Source organism: Saccopteryx leptura, chromosome 1 (assembly GCF_036850995.1).
Source record: "Saccopteryx leptura isolate mSacLep1 chromosome 1, mSacLep1_pri_phased_curated, whole genome shotgun sequence".
In the NCBI taxonomy this organism is placed as follows: domain Eukaryota; kingdom Metazoa; phylum Chordata; class Mammalia; order Chiroptera; family Emballonuridae; genus Saccopteryx; species Saccopteryx leptura.
Window position 1 is genome coordinate 81,087,694 of NC_089503.1, and position 15,101 is coordinate 81,102,794.

Consider the following 15,101-nt stretch of genomic DNA (forward strand, 5'->3'; position numbering starts at 1 on the left):
TAGTTCATACAAATGTATTTTATTCTTATCAAAATAGTAGAAACACTGCACCCAACTCCACAAAACCAACTCCACTGTTTTTATTTTACTTCTTCATACATGCATATGCTACCAATGCTCTCTACCCTTACTTTACAGACTAAGGGGGACAAATAATAAAAGGAACAAAGGGCTGCCTTCTTCTCTTTGTTTCTGCTATGCCATCATTTTCGGTATAAGTGGTTGGCTAATCCAGAAAGTTACAATTAAGAGAGGATCTGGTAGAGTTCCTCCGTAGTGTGTTTCTTAGAGCACCATTGCCTTCTTTCTGCCTTTGAAGCAAGTTCTGCTTTAAACAGAAAGCTTTGTTCAAACAGAAAGCTTTCTTATCAATGCCCCTGCTTACTCAGTCTTATAATTAACCTACTTATCCCTGTATTTGCTCTGAGTCTTGCTGAACTCCCACTTATTGTGAGCTCACCAGAAATCTGTGCTCATGGGGCATTGCAAATTCCGTATGCAAATGGAACGACAAGGAATGATGGACACGTATACTGCATGTCTCTCTTCTGCTTATATGCATAAGCCACTGTCTCATCACATCTTCACTTGTAAAACTCAAGTTCAAAGATAAATTTTTAAGAATATCAAGGTGATAAAAGCAGAGCTTCAAACTTGGTTCAAGTTGCCATTTTTCTCTTCCTGAAAAACTGCAAAAGCCTCCCTAACTGGTGTCTGCTCCCACTCTTCCAGGCCCCCAACTCTCATTCTAGTCTGTACATAGCTACTGGATTGGTTGGGAGAAAAAAGAATAATAAACAGATCAAGCCATTTTTTTTGCTCAGAATTCTCTTACATCTTTTCTTTACCCATGCATCACACAGGCTCTCCTCCTTGGAAAACTTCACTCCCATCAGAGCCCTTGAAATTGCTGTTCTCTCTGCCTTTAGTTTCATATGACTGCCTCTTTCTCACCACTTAGGAATCAGATTAAAAAGAAAAAAAAAACTGTACCTTCAACAGCATGGATGGACCTGGGGAGCATTATGCTAAGTGAAATAAGGCAGTCAGAGAAGGACAAATACCATATGATTTCACTCCTATGTGGAATCTAATGAACAAAATGAACTAACAAGTGAAACAGACAGACTTATACATAAACAGCAAGCTGACAGCTGGCTGGGAGAGGGCACTGGTTGAAGGGGATGGAGGAATTGAACAAAAAAAGAAAAAAAACCTCATGGACACAGAAAATAATGTGGTGATTGTTGGAGGAGGAGAAATGGAGGAGGGTATAGGGGGATAAATGGTGAAACAAAGAGACTTGACTTGGGGTGGTGAACACACAATGCAGAGGACAGAGATGTGTTGTAGAATGAAGCACCTGAAACCTGCATAATTTTGTTAACCAGCGTCCCCCTAATAAAGTCAATGAAATATATATATATATATGGGTTAGGGTTTCAAAACTTCTCTATTTGGTATCATTTTATTGAGAAAATATGTGGTAACCAAAATCAAGAACACTCTCTTGGAGTGGGTAGAGATAATATAGTATAGATTTGTTTTTTGAAATAGAAGTTTGATTTCAATTCTCCAAATATAGCTAGTACAACTTTGGGTCAAATATGTGAATAATTTAAGCCTTAAATGTCTTGATTATCTAATTTTATTATTCTGTAAAAGAAAAAGAACAATAACAGCATGGTGATGATGATGATAATGATGATACTACCTAACCTTGATTCATATGTATATGAATCAAGATGTCTAACACCACAGCATGGGGGAAATATTAGTTAAATACATTTTATATTATACAGAGATTTCAAATGAAAATATAATGTATATTGAGATGGTGAATATTTATAACATGTTAACTGTAGGAAGCAATTTGCCAAACATTGTGTATAATTATACCCTATTTTTGTTTTATAACAAATATCAATCAAAAAGTGGACACATACATAAATACAATCTAAAAGAATACACAGCCAGACATCAACAGTAATTATTTTTTAGAGGTAATGTTTCAGATGACTTATTTTTGCCTCCTTTTATTATATTTCATTATTTTTCTAAAGCATAAGTGAATGAAAATTTAATATATTGAAAAGTATCTCCCTTTCTTGAACCATTTTAGTTGTTAAACTAATTAACCCCTTCAAATCACTCTTCCTTTCAAAGGAATTAATCATATATAGATTGCACTAATAAAAATAGTTGTTAATATTAATGAGCATTTACTTGGTGTCAGGCATGTTGTAAGGTACTTTAAACTCATTATTTAATCATCACAACTAAGCTATGGGTTAGGTAATATCATCATTATCATCATCATCACCATACTGTTATTGTTCTTTTTCTTTTACAGAATAATAAAATTAGATAATCAAGACATTTAAGGCTTAAATTATTCACATATTTGACCCAAAGTTGTACTAGCTATATTTGGAGAATTGAAATCAAACTTCTATTTCAAAAAACAAATCTATACTATATTATCTCTACCCACTTCAAGAGAGTGTTCTTGATTTTGGTTACCACATATTTTCTCAATAAAATGATAGAGAAGTTTTGAAACCCTAACCCATAAAATTTAGTCCCCAAATTTTGTTTTAGTCAAAAAAAAAGTAACTAAAAAGTAATTTAAAAAGTATTTAAGAACTTTATTAGAATTTCTTTTTTAATTTTATTTTTTAATTACAGTTTACATTCAATCTTTCTTATATTAGTTTCATAATAGTTAGATAATCATATATTTTATAATTTCTTGAATAACATAGATAAGATTTATAGTCTGAAGCTGTACTTCTTTTTTATTGTTTTTATTGAACTTATTGGGGTGACACTGGTTAATAAAAATATATAGATTTCAGGTGTACAATTCTCTAATACATCATCTGTATACTGCATTGTGTGTTCACCACCCCAAGTCAAGTCTCCTTCCATCAGCATTTATCTCCTTTTTACCTTCTACTACTCCACTCCCACCCCCTTTCCCTGTTGTAATCCCCACACTGTTGTCTGTGTCTATGAGGTTTTTTGGTTTTGTTATGTTTGTTTGTTTGGTTTTTTGCTTAATCCCTTCCTCTTACCTTTTGCAACAGCATGAATGGACTTGGAAGGTATTATGCTAAGTGAAATAGCCAGTCAGAGAAAGACAAGTACCATATGATTTCACTTATTTGTGAAATCTAATGAACAAAATAAACTAACAAACAAAATAGAAACAGACTCATGGATATGAAGAACAGACTGACAGCTGTCAGAGGAGATGGGGATTGGGGGGATGGGTGCAGGGGTACTTTTTTTTTTTTTTTTGTATTTTTCTGAAGCTGGAAACGGGGAGAGACAGTCAGACAGACTCCCGCATGTGCCCGACCGGGATCCACCCGGCACGCCCACCAGGGGCGATGCTCTGCCCACCAGGGGGCGATGCTCTGCCCCTCCAGGGCATCGCTCTGTAGCGACCAGAGCCACTCTAGCGCCTGGGGCAGAGGCCAAGGAGCCATCCCCAGCGCCCGGGCCATCTTTGCTCCAATGGAGCCTTGGCTGCGGGAGGGGAAGAGAGAGACAGAGAAGAAGGAAGGGGGAGTGTGGAGAAGCAGATGGGCGCTTCTCCTGTGTGCCCTGGCCAGGAATCGAACCCGGGTCCCCCTCACGCCAGGCCAACGCTCTACCGCTGAGCCAACCGGCCAGGGACGCAGGGGTACATTTTTGGTCCTTGCATCTACTATTCTCATGCCTCCAGGCACACACTTTTCTCCTTTAAGGCTCAGTGCCCTTATTTCTTACCCTCTTCTCTCTATCTTTTGATTACCAGTGAAAAAGCCCAAAAGAAATCACCCATCACCTTGGAGGATCGGGGAAAGGCAGTGATCGAATAAAGTCGCAATCCTTTTAAAGTAGACAGAAGGAGGTAAGAGATCGGGAACACTCATTCTATGGATTTTTTTTTCATTACATAAGATTACAATCATTAGTGTGAATTAATGACATTTTAATTTACCAAAAAGTATAATTTACTCTGAAATGCTGGACATCATAGCATATCTTCTGAGTATGGTGTTTGAATTGTAAAAGGGGGATAAATAAAAGCCAAGGGTGTAACTAACTTCATAGAGCACAGAGGAAGTATAATTGGATCTTGGCAGTCAGATGGCATTTATGATGAGCACAGGTGAATTAGGGCTTCTGAAAGAAGAACAAAGTACCAATATGCAAATGAGTAGACTTAGGAGATGGGCAGGAACAGATGCTCAGTTAACTGCCTAGTGGCATTTCCACAAAAAGAAAGAACAGAATATGGAGTTTATTGAAGAACTAGCCACAGAGCTTAGGGACTCCCTAAGTATGATCTTGGAAAAAAGGATGATCATGTCTTTCATATTCAGATCTCTTCACAATTTGCTTAGAAAACTTAAACTGGCCCAAATTCCATTGATTTTCACCTAGAAAAATAATAATTGTATACTGATGCAGAGTTCTAGTTATAGCTGAACAGCCAGTGGACAGTGAATAAATAAAAAAAGCTGTCTTGGGGACTAAGGAGCTTCCTTAAAATAAATGAGCTTCATTTTATTTTACAGTAATTTTTTGACATGGTTTTTCCCATTTCTTTCTTTTTTCCAACTCTACACTAACACAGTGAATAAACTACTCCTTGAGATTGTTCAAGAGAGCTATAATCAACAGAAATACTCCTGCTTTCTTGCCTCCTGCTTTTGAATAGCCCCTTTCAAAATACTTTTTTAATCTGAGTTAAGGCTCACAGGTTATCTCTGTATAAAATTCTCATTGGCTGATATAATTCTTTTCCCAATACATCTGAAGCTGTTTTCACAAACTATAACCCTGTTTCTTCAAAGTACAATTGCTTCAATGTCATCCTTTAATTTCTTTCACTTTCCATTTTCTTAGTAATTCTCCAAACTCATCTTATTTTTCAGCCTTCAGAATTTTTGTTATTTTTTAGGGCATTTACCTTTTTTATTTTTAGGACTTGATTACCTTTCTTGGTTGACATAGTTTTTTCACTTTTTTTTTCCCATAATTTTTCTTATTCCATTGTTCAGAAAGTTACCCAAATTTTCATTTTTGTCATGAATTGGTGGTTTCTTCTGCTCTCACTTTGCAAGAAAGCCACCGCTTTTAGCTACAGACCAGAATTTAGGCCTAAAGGAAATAGAAAAGAAGGATCATGTAGAGCAGTGGTAGTCAACCTGGTCTCTAATGCCCACTAGTGGACATTCCAGCTTTCATGGTGGGCAGTAGCAAAGCAACCAAAGTATAAATAAAAAGATAGATTTAACTATAGTAAGTTGTTTTATAAAGATTTATTCTGCCAAATTTAGCAAAAATCTGACATAAAGTACTTGGTAAGTAATTATTATTATATGCTTTAATTTGCTGTAACTCTGCTTTATAAATTTTGTAAAGTAAAGTTACTTCCTTACTTTATAAATCACCATTACTGTGGAACCGGTGGGCAGTTAGAAAATTTTACTACTAACAAAGACACAAAAGTGGGCGGTAGGTATAAAAAGGTTGATTATGGGAGATGACGTCACAGTGATGGCACGGTAGGAAGCGATACCGAAAATCTCCCCATAAACTCAACAAGTTCTTCAACCAGAAACAGAAAAACCTATCCTTGGAGTCTTCAGATGCTTCACAACACACCCAAAGGTAGGATCGAGCGAAAGATTGGCTAAATATATGGTCAAACCCTGGGGGAAATAAGGAGTAAGAAATGCTCCGCCTTCCTCTCTAATCCAAACAGGATGGCTTTCACTGAGAACTGAGAATATAGAAACTAAGGCGGGCATAGGGAGTGAATAGATCCAGACCGCGGTACAAACAGCCAAACCAGGCTGTGGCACGGAGATCCAAGCCGCGGAAAAACCTGGGCAATTCAAGCTAACACGCGCGCCAAACCCAGACAAAGAAAGACAAGTGGGACAGCCATTTTCCGCATCTCCTGGCTGGCGCGCGCGGGGTTAGTGGGCAAGAGATTCCTACGAACACTTCAGGGGTGGGCGCAGCCCGTGCTAACCCACAGAGAAGCAGAGTCAGAGGCCTCTGTGAGGGCAAAAAGCAGCATCTCCTAGGAGCCCCAGCGCCCTGAGGGGACCGGGCACGGGGAGGGAGCTGGAGCCAACTCCAACAGCGGAACTTTTCTGTGTGGGAGGAGGGCTTTCTCGGAGCGAGAGGCGTCCCGCCTGAGACTCAGAATCTGGTCAGCGCGCACGCACGGAGAGTGTGCAGGAGATTCCCTCAAACTCCTCAGGGGTGGGCACCCGTGTTTTCCCTCAGAGGAGCAGAGTCAGAGGCCTGTGAGCGGGCCAGGAGCGGAAGCCCCAGCGCCTTGGGAAAGCCGCACGGGGACAGAGCGAAAGCCAATTCCAACCCAGTAACTTTTCCGTGTGGGAGGAGGGCTTTCTCGGAGCGAGAGGCGTCCCACCTGAGACTCAGAATCTGGTCAGCACGCACGCACGGAGAGTGTGCAGGAGATTCCTCCGAACTTCTCAGGGGTGGGCGCCCGTGTTTTCCCTCAGAGGAGCATAGTCAGAGGCCTGTGAGCGGGCCAGGAGCGGAAGCCCAAGCGCCTTGGGAAAGCCGCACGGGGACAGAGCGAAAGCCAATTCCAACCCAGTAACTTTTCCGTGTGGGCAGAGGGCTTTCTCGGAGTGAGAGGCGTCCCGCCTGAGACTCAGAATCTGGTCAGCGCGCACGCACGGAGAGTGTGCAGGAGATCCCTCCGAACTCCTCAGGGGTGGGCGCCCGTGTTTTCCCACAGAGAAGCAGAGTCAGAGGTCTGTGAGTGGGCCAGGAACGGAATCTCAGGCAGCCCTAGCCCCTTGGGAAAGCTGCACGGGGATAGAGCGAAAGCCAATTCCAAAGCTTGATCTTCTCCGTGTGGGTAGGGATTTCACTCGAAGTGTGACCTGTCTGGTCTGACTTCCTGGTGGGTGCGCACGGAGAGTGGGCAAGAGATTCCACCGAACGCCTCAGGAGTGGGCACTCGAGTTATCCCACAGAGGGGCAGAGCCAGAGGTCTTTGAGTGGGAGGAAGCCACGCCTGATTATGCTAGCAGCTCTGACTGACTGAGCCTTACTCAGAGCCCTGTGCTGAGTGGGAATAGAGTGGGGAGTTGCCAGCTCTTTGAGACTCTTACTATCCAGGTAGAGGCAGCAGCAACCCCATAGCTGGATTATCAGGCTTCTAATTGTGGAAGGAAAAGACTAGGAGAGAGGCTCCAGGAACACTCTCACAGTGAGAGATCCTCTCACTGTTGGAGCCTATAAACACTAATGAGCCTTGACTGCCAACGAGATGAAGCCCAATATATGACATCGCCATAGAGAATTATCAACTGCAAACCTCTTCCAGAGCGTGCCACAGGGGCAGAACCCGGGGTACAAAGTCACCGACCAGAAAGACAGAAAAGAAAAAGCAAGACGACAACCTCTCAAAATCAAAAATAATCTGCAGACTTTATAACCTATCCCATTTTATTAAATTTGTTCGTCTGTGTCTCTTTTCTTTATATTTGATTTTTTTTTTATTCCAATTTGGTCATTTAATTCTCTTTCAGTCTTACTCTCGCCTCTCTTTGAACTACACTACCCATAAGTGTTACATCTCCCATTATCTTTTCTTTCCTTCTCCTTTCTCTCTATGAGGGTTGCAATCCAAAACCCCTAACTCTCTCTTTCTCTCTCCTCCTTTTTCTTTTTTCTTTTTTAAGTGGTTCCATCTTTTCTCTCTCTCTCTCTCTCTCTCTCTCTCTCTCTCGCTTTTCTCCCTCTATATTAGTCTCTTCCTCTCTCCTTTACGTCTTCTCTCATTCAAACATCAATAACGAACAAATTATCTTATCTGGGACTCACACTTAAATTTGTGGCATTTTGGAGGGTTTTTACTTCACCTTTTTAACATATTAGCAGTGCTCCCATCCCTGGCTCTCCATTTTATCTAGTTCTTGTTCCACTAAATACAATAGTAATTTTTTAATTTTCCACCCCTTTTTCCTGTTTCCCTCTTATTCCTCTCATCATAACTCTGAGTCAGCCAACACATAAAAGCAAATCATTTTATTCTTGACCCAAATTTTTTCCTAATTTGCTTTTTGTGGGTCTATACTGCTCCCCCACTTTTTTATATATAAATATTTTTTTCTTTATTTTTTTTTCTTTTTTGTCTTTTTCCTTTACCCCTATATTACTTCTCCCCAATTCAGACCCTCTGCCACAGGTATTGTTTGTTCTATCTAGTACAATATAATTCACAGTTCATCACAAGATTTTCTCAAAAAAGAGGGGAGAGGAGAGGAGAGGGAAAAAAAGGAGGGGAAAGAATTATTCCTTTTTTGTCCTCAAATTTTTATCTTATTTTATTTTTCTTTATTTAATGATTAATTTTTTTAAAAAAACACGCAATTTTTTTTTTATTTTTTTATCCTTTTATTCCTTATAAAATCTCATTAATACTATCAAGAAAACCACCCTCAGATGCCATTAAAGAAGAGAAAATCGAATATCATGGATACAAAAGAAAGAGAGGTAACACAGAGAGATGAGGAAAAATCTATGGAGAAAAAATTTAAGATATTGGAAACCTTGGAGTTAAACGACAGAGAATTTAAAATAGAAATCCTAAAAATACTCAGAGATATACAAGAAAACACAGAAAGGCAATTTAGGGAGCTCAGAAAACAACTCGATGAACACAAAGAGTATATCTCCAAGGAAATTGAAACTATAAAAACAAATCAATCAGAGATGAAAAACTCAATTCATGAGCTGAAAAATGAGGTAACAAGCTTAGCTAATAGAACAGGCCAGATAGAAGAGAGGATTAGCGAAATAGAAGACAAGCAACTTGAGGCTCAACAAAGAGAAGAAGAAAGAGATTTAAAAATTAAAAAAAATGAGATAGCCCTACAGGAATTATCTGACTCCATCAAAAAGAATAACATAAGAATAATAGGTATATCAGAGGGAGAAGAGAGAGAAAATGGAATGGAGAACATACTCAAACAAATAATAGATGAGAACTTCCCAAGACTGTGGAAAGAACTAAAACCTCAAATTCTAGAAGCAAACAGAACTCCAAGTTTTCTTAACCCCAACAAACCTACTTCAAGGCACATCATAATAAAATTGGCACAAACCAACTGCAAAGAAAAAATTCTCAAGGCAGCCAGGGAAAAGAAGAATACAATATATAAAGGAAGGCCCATTAGATTATCATCAGATTTCTCAACAGAAACTCTACAAGCTAGAAGAGAGTGGACCCCAATATTTAAAGTCTTGAAAGAGAGGAACTTTCAGCCACGAATACTATACCCATCAAAGCTATCCTTCAAATCTGAAGGAGAAATAAAAACATTCACAGATACAGAAAAGATGAGAGAATTTATCACCAGAAAATCCCCACTCCAGGAAATACTAAAGGGGGTTCTCCAATCAGATACAAAGAATAAAAAAACAACAACAACAAAGCCACAAGTAAAAGCTCCAAGAAGAACATAACAAAACCAACTTTAAACTGTGACAACATTAAGAAAGGGGGGAGAGGATGAAGATTAACAGTAGCAAAGGGCGATGGAGGGCAAAAGTACTCACAAAATAGTGCACTACAATGAACAGGGTAGGAACCCTTTTCAGTACTTAATGGTAACCATCATTGAAAAAAACACCACAGAAGCACATGATTTAAAAAAGATAGCAACAGAGGAAAGATGTATGGAACACAACCAAATAAAAACAAAAGATAAAAAAACGAAAGAGAAGAATCAAACAAGGCACAAAACTAACAGAAAGCAATCTATAAAATGGCAATGAGGAACTCACAAGTGTCAATAATTACATTAAATGTAAACGGATTAAACTCACCAATAAAAAGGCACAGAGTAGCCGAATGGATCAAAAAAGAAAATCCAACTGTATGCTGCCTACAAGAAACTCATCTAAGTAACAAGGATAAAAACAAATTCAAAGTGAAAGGCTGGAAAACAATACTCCAAGCAAATAACATCCACAAAAAAGCAAGCGTAGCAATACTCATATCTGATGATGCTGACTACAAGACAGCAAAAGTACTCAGAGACAAAAATGGCCATTTCATAATGGCTAAGGGGACACTGAATCAAGAAGACATAACAATTCTTAATATATATGCACCAAACCAAGGAGCACCAAAATATATAAGACAGCTACTTATTGATCTTAAAACAAAAACTGACAAAAATACAATCATACTTGGAGACCTCAATACACCGCTGACGGCTCTAGATCGATCATCCAAACAGAGAATCAACAAAGACATAGTGGCCTTAAACAAAACACTAGAGCACCTGGATATGATAGACATCTACAGAACATTTCATCCCAAAGTGACTGAGTATACATTTTTCTCCAGTGTACATGGATCATTCTCAAGAATTGACCATATGTTGGGCCACAAAAACAACATCAGCAAATTCAGAAAAATTGAAGTTGTACCAAGCATATTTTCTGATCATAAAGCCTTGAAACTAGAATTCAACAGCAAAAAAGAGGGAAAAAATCCCACAAAAATGTGGAAACTAAACAACATACTTTTAAAGAATGAATGGGTCAAATAAGAAATAAGTGCAGAGATCAAAAGATATATACAGACAAATGAAAATGATAATACGACATATCAGAATCTATGGGATGCAGCAAAAGCTGTGATAAGAGGGAAGTTCATATCACTTCAGGCATATATGAACAAACAAGAGAGAGCTCAAGTAAACCACTTAACTTCCCACCTTAAGGAACTAGAAAAAGAAGAACAAAGACAACCCAAAACCAGCCGAAGAAAGGAGATAATAAAAATCAGAGCAGAAATAAATGAAATAGAGAACAGAAAAACAATAGAAAAAATTAATAGAACAAGGAGCTGGTTCTTTGAAAAGATCAACAAAATTGACAAACCCTTGGCAAGACTTACCAAGGAAAAAAGAGAAAGAACTCATATAAACAAAATCCAAAATGAAAGAGGAGAAATCACCACAGACATCGTAGATATACAAAGAATTATTGTAGAATACTATGAAAAACTATATGCCAATAAATTCAACAACCTAGAAGAAATGGATAAATTCCTAGAACAATACAACCTTCCTAGACTGAGTCAAGAAGAAGCAGAAAGCCTAAGCAGACCTATTATTAGAGAAGAAATAGAAAAAACCATTAAAAACCTCCCCAAAAATAAAAGTCCAGGCCCAGACGGCTATACAAGCGAATTTTATCAAACCTTCAAAGAAGACTTGGTTCCTATTCTACAGAAAGTCTTCCAAAAAATTGAAGAAGAAGCAATACTTCCAAACACATTTTATGAGGCAAACATAACCCTTATACCAAAACCAGGCAAGGATGGCACAAAAAAAGAAAACTACAGACCAATATCTCTAATGAATACAGATGCTAAAATACTAAACAAAATACTAGCAAATCGAATACAACAACATATTAAAAAAATAATACATCATGATCAAGTGGGATTCATCCCAGAATCTCAAGGATGGTTCAACATACGTAAAACGGTCAACATAATACACCATATCAACAAAACAAAGAACAAGAATCACATGATCTTATCAATAGACGCAGAAAAGGCTTTCGATAAAATACAACACAATTTTATGTTTAAGACTCTCAACAAAATGGGTATAGAAGGAAAATATCTCAACATGATAAAGGCCATATATGATAAACCATCAGCTAACATCATAATAAATGGCACAAAACTGAAGGCTTTCCCCCTTAAATCAGGAACAAGACAGGGTTGTCCACTCTCTCCACTCTTATTTAATGTGGTACTAGAGGTTCTTGCCACAGCAATCAGACAAGACAAAGAAATAAAAGGCATCCATATCGGAAAAGAAGAAGTAAAGGTATCACTTTTTGCAGATGATATGATCCTATACATCGAAAACCCCAAAGAATCCACAAAAAGACTTCTAGAAAAAATAAGCCAATACAGTAAGGTCGCAGGATACAAAATTAACATACAGAAGTCAATAGCCTTTCTATATGCCAACAATGAAACATTTGAGAATGAACTCAAAAGAATAATCCCCTTCACGATTGCAACAAAAAAAATAATAAAATACCTAGGAATAAACATAACAAAGAATGTAAAGGACTTATACAATGAAAACTATAAACCATTGTTAAGGGAAATCGAAAAAGACATTATGAGATGGAAGAATATTCCTTGTTCTTGGTTAGGTAGAATAAATATAATCAAGATGGCCATATTACCCAAAGCTATATACAAATTTAATGCAATTCCCATCAAAATTCCAATGACATTTTTTAAAGAAATGGAGCAAAAAATCATCAGATTTATATGGAACTATAAAAAGCCCCAAATAGCCAAAGCAATCCTAAAGAAAAGGAATGAAGCTGGGGGCATTACAATACCTGACTTCAAACTCTATTATAGGGCCACGACAATCAAAACAGCATGGTATTGGCAGAAAAATAGACACTCAGACCAATGGAACAGAATAGAAAGCCCAGAAATAAAATCACATATATATAGTCAAATAATTTTTGATAAAGGGGCCAACAACACACAATGGAGAAAAGAAAGCCTCTTCAACAAATGGTGCTGAGAAAACTGGAAAGCCACATGCAAAAGAATGAAGCTGGACTACAGTTTGTCCCCTTGTACTAAAATTAACTCAAAATGGATCAAAGATCTAAACATAAGACCTGAAACAATAAAGTACATAGAAGAAGACATAGGTACCAAACTCATGGATCTGGGCTTTAAAGAGCATTTTATGAATTTGACTCCACAGGCAAGAGAAGTGAAAGCAAAAATTAATGAATGGGACTACATCAGACTAAGAAGTTTTTGTTCAGCAAGAAAAATTGATAACAAGATAAACAGACAGCCAACTAATTGGGAAATGATATTTTTAAGCACCTGCTCAGATAAGGGCCTAATATCCAAAATATACAAAGAACTCATAAAACTCAACGACAAACAAACAAACAATCCAATAAAAAAATGGGAAGAGGATATGAACAGACACTTCTCCCAGGAAGAAATACAGATGGCCAACAGATATATGAAAAGATGCTCATCTTCTTTAGTTATTAGAGAAATGCAAATCAAAACTGCAATGAGATACCACCTCACACCTGTTAGAATAGCTATTATTAACAAGACAGGTAATAGCAAATGTTGGAGAGGTTGTGGAGAAAAAGGAACCCTCATACACTGTTGGTGGGAATGTAAAGTAGTACAACCATTATGGAAGAAAGTATGGTGGTTCCTCAAAAAACTGAAAATAGAACTACCTTATGACCCAGCAATCCCTCTACTGGGTATATACCCCCAAAACTCAGAAACATTGACTTGTAAAGACACATGCAGCCCCATGTTCATTGCAGCATTGTTCACAGTGGCCAGGACATGGAAACAACCAAAAAATCCATCAATAGATGACTGGATAAAGAAGATGTGGCACATATACACCATGGAATACTACTCAGCCATAAGAAATGATGACATCGGATCATTTATAGCAAAATGGTGGGACCTTGACAACATTATACGGAGTGAAATAAGTAAATCAGAAAAAACCAGGAACTGCATTTTTCCATACATAGATGGGACATAAAAGTGAGACCAAGAGACATTGATAAGAGTGTGGTGGTTACAGGGGGAGGGAGGAGAGGGAGAGGGAAGGGGGAGGGGGAAGGGCACAAAGAGAACTAGATAGAGGGTGACAGGACAATCTGACTTTGGGTGATGGGTATGCAACATAATTGAACTTTAAGATAACCTGGACATGTTATCTTTGAATATATGTATCTTGATTTACTGATGTCACCCCATTAAAAAATAAATACAATAAAAATAAAAAATAAAAAAAAAGGTTGATTACCCCTGGTGTAGAGTTTTGGAGGAGTGGACTGTAACAGGAACTCTCAACTACCAAAATGCATAAGGAAAAGACAGTCTTCCAGCATTGTTCACAGTGGCCAGGACATGGAAACAACCAAAAAGCCCGTCAATAGATGACTGGATAAAGAAGATGTGGCACATATACACTATGGAATACTACTCAGCCATAAGAAATGATGACATTGGATCATTTAAATAGTGGAATTTTGATAACATTATACGGAGTGAAATAAGTAAATCAGAAAAAACCAGGAACTGCATTATTCCATACGTAGATGGGACATAAAAGTGAGACCAAGAGACATTGATAAGAGTGTGGTGGTTACGGGGCAGGGAGGAGAGGGAGAAGGAAGGGGGGAGGGGGAGGGGCACAAAGAGAACTAGATAGAAGGTGACAGAGGACAATCTGACTTTGGGTGATGGGTATGCAACATAATTGAATGACAAGATAACCTGGACATGTTATCTTTGAATATATGTATCTTGATTTACTGAGGTCACCCCATTAAAATAAATAAATAAAATAAATTATAAAAAAAAAAAAAAAGACAGTCTTCCAGGCAGCACTTAGCAAACCTTCCCCGAGGCCTGAATTGGGATTTACAGCACTACTTTAACGCAGGAGCAGAGCCGTTTATGAAAGTAGGCAGTAGTTGACCTAAGATCCAACAGGATATGAAGAAGGTACATAGGCCTGAATAAAATCAATTTTAAAAAGTCACAGGTTGTTATTTGTTTTAAAATATTGCCGGTGTCTTTAATGTTCTGTTTTGTGATGAACATACAAGATCTCCATTTTTCTTTCCTTTTGTTGTATTTCTGATGCTCAGTGTAATGGGCTATATTTGCAGACACTAAAGGAAACACATTTAGAATGTTTTTTACTTACACTGACCCCTCAGAATTAAGTAAAAATATCTTCTGGGAAATTTTAATACAGATTACAAACTAATGAATTATCAAGACAACACAAGGATGATGATAAGTCTGGTTACTGGGACCCAAAATAATGTTTTTCTGTTTGGTTAAGCTTCTAATAATCACAACTGACTTTTGACAAGAGATAAGACCTCACCAAGTTCAGATTTTTATCATTTCTAATAAAAATTCATTTGTAAACAATTTATACAGAAATTATCTCTGGCATAATCTATGATGATTC